The 2,855-nt window shown below is 35.8% G+C and overlaps 1 long non-coding RNA gene across 1 annotated transcript in view; it reads right to left on the bottom strand.

Annotated features, from left to right (window-relative positions):
- Positions 1–424: 424 nt before the first annotated feature.
- The window catches only part of LOC144966440 (uncharacterized), a 2,836-nt gene continuing 405 nt past the window's right edge, over positions 425–2,855 (bottom strand). The window contains exons 1-2 of the long non-coding RNA XR_013644221.1: positions 2,839–2,855; positions 425–1,675 (exon numbers count right to left, since the gene is read on the bottom strand). The exon at positions 2,839–2,855 is cut by the window's right edge and continues 405 nt beyond it. This is a non-coding gene — a long non-coding RNA (uncharacterized LOC144966440). The remainder of the gene's footprint in view (positions 1,676–2,838) is intronic.

The raw sequence follows: 2,855 nt of genomic DNA, 5'->3' as shown, positions 1-2,855 counted from the left end.
CCAACCTCCCTGAATGGTTTGACAGAAATAAAAATAAATTGTTTCCATCAGAGCCAGAAAGAAAGAAAAGAAAAGTGACACAAGGAATTCCCACCCCATCTCAATTGGCACCAACATCAAGAAGTCCACCACCACCACCACCACCACCACCACCACCACCACCACCACCACCACCACCACCACCACCACCACCACCACCATCATCATCATCATCATTATCATCATCATCATCATCATCATCAGCTCAACTCTCTTCATCATCATCACAAAGTCACACCTTTAAAAAAACCAGATTCCTCATCATCATTATTTTCCTCCTCATCATCATCCTCATTATCTTCTCCCTCATCATCATCTCAACTCTCGTCACCATCATCACATGATTCCATCTTTTAAAAAAAACAGATTGTAGAACAAGTGAGGATATTTTAAATAGAACAACAAATTTAATTCAAGAACAAGAAATTACAGACAAAAATAAGGAAATAGCTAGCTTTAAAAAACCCAACTAAGTTAGATTCAACGCACTTACACTGTTTCAAGCCTTACAGAAAAAGTTCTTCGAATGGAGACAGGTGTACATTGTTTTAAAATATTTAATATTATTGTTCAATATGTTGAGTGCTTTAGAGGTAACATTATTTATTATAGTGGATGGGAAGTTCAGGAAGAGACAGTTGCATTAAAAGACAAAATTTTCATTATTACACTGATGAAACTTAGACAGAACTACGCTAACCTTCATATTTCACAATTGTTTAGCGTTAGTGAAAGTACTATAACAAATATTATACAAACTTTTATTCATGTTTTACATAAGCCATAAGCTTCTCTTTGAAAATGTTATGAAGGTTACATGCCCTTCTAGACATAAAAATAAACTATCAGCTCCATCATCATTTTTAAGATTTCCAAATTGCAGAATGATCATTGATTGTACAGATGACCAAATTGCTATTCCTAAAGAAATGGATAAACAACTCTTAATTTATTCTTATAGGTCCATGAATTCTGTTAAAGCTCTTGTTGGTCTGAGTCCAAATGGTGTGATAAATTTTATTTCTAAACTGTATCCAGGGTCTGTCTCGGATAAGGTCATTGTACAAAATTGTGGATTACTAAAACTTTTAATTTTAAGCCCTGGAGATTTAATTTTAGCAGATAAAGGTAATAAAGGTAAAACCCCATCCTGATTCAAGATATTTTACCTCAAGGAGTAACTGTAAATATTCCTTCCTTTTTACATAATAAATTTACTGAAAATGAGATTTTATTAACAAAAGAAATTGCTTCATGTAGAATTCATGTTGAGAAAGCTAATGAAAGACTGAAAAATGTTAACATCCTCTCATATATTCCAACCATGTTAAGAGAAACATCTGATATTATTTTTCAATTTGTTGCAGCACTTGTCAATCCCCAGTCTCCTCTTATTAAGGAGACTGCATTTTGTTAGCTTTGCCATTTATTTTGTACAACACACATATTTTGTTCATCATCATCAAATCACCATTCAAAATAATGGTTTTGTAGGTCCATACATGATTTTACATGATAAACATGACAAATTATGGCATTGTTGTATCAATGTATGTTCAATGTCATTAACATTGTTAAATAAAACCACACAAATTAGTTTTGGACTGAATCAACCCAAGGCATCATCAAGATAGATCTGTGGAAGTAAAAGAATAAAAGATTCAAATTTAGAGCTGCGACCATGCTCAATAGGCAAAAAAACAAACAAACTAATAAAACGTCTGTTGTGGTCTTGTGGTATGACACTCGCTTTCAGATCAGAAGGTCCTGGGTTTGGGCCTCGCTCGGCGCATAGTTGAGTCCTTGGAGAAGGCTCTTTACTCACAATTTCTCACCGTACTCAGGTGTCAAATGAGTACCTGGCCGTTAACAGCGTTGTCTCTGTCCGAAAAAATTGTAATATCGCCCAACAGGCATCATGTCCCGTCTTACATGTTAAATGTTGCTGTTGGCCAGGGACCCCTTGTAAAGCACTTTGAGCACATTTAGTGGATATTACGCTGTATAAAAACTCAATTAAAAAAACAAATTAAGTGATTCTTTCATTCATCTTGCTTTGTTGATAAGGGGGAAACCCGAAACGTCCATTTTATCTGTTTTCGTATATTAAATTGAAGTTCACATTCAATTTCACAATGTTATTGATTTCTTCGAGTTTCAAGCAGCAACATTTACATTACACCTTAACCCAATAGGAAATTTAGTTTACCGTGACTAACACTGGTCTAAATAAATCCTTTATTCATCCCATAGAGGAAATTTATCTCTAGGGTCTATTCCCAGGGAAGACTGGAATAACCGCGGTGCAGCGCCGCAAATTAAGCTAGGGCGAGGTGACTTGCTCAAGGCCACACAGCGCAGCGGCGGGTGAACGAACTCGGTACCTTTCGGGTACGAAGCAAAAACCGTACCGCTGATCCACGCTGCCCCACATGAAGTATTATGATAAAATGTCTAGCGTGATTGGTGATTGTGATGCTCATATGAGTATTATAATAAAGGTTACAACACGATACTAAATAGTATGTAGTAGACTATAGTCAATAGCAACGAAAATTAGCGAAGCAAGACTAAGACTAAGACCTCAAAGACTCAAAGTCCGTGGTCCATAAGATAAAAACACAATAATTCAATGACTCCCTCTCTCTCTCCCTAACTAAAATCGAACGTAAACAGTTAAATCTTTCCATTGGATATACTAAATCTGCCTAAACTCAAAGTAAACTGATTATTGTCCAACAGTAGTTTTACGGAGATGTGAGATTTTGAGAGTGAGAATGAGAAGACGAAATGACTTACCTTCACAGAATACTCTT

Source organism: Berghia stephanieae, chromosome 2 (genome assembly GCF_034508935.2).
Source record: "Berghia stephanieae isolate SIO BIC M18660-M18661 chromosome 2, UCSD_Bste_1.3, whole genome shotgun sequence".
Lineage (NCBI taxonomy): Eukaryota > Metazoa > Mollusca > Gastropoda > Nudibranchia > Aeolidiidae > Berghia > Berghia stephanieae.
The sequence above is the reverse complement of the archived record's forward strand: the minus strand, read 5'-3'. Positions and strand labels throughout refer to the sequence as shown.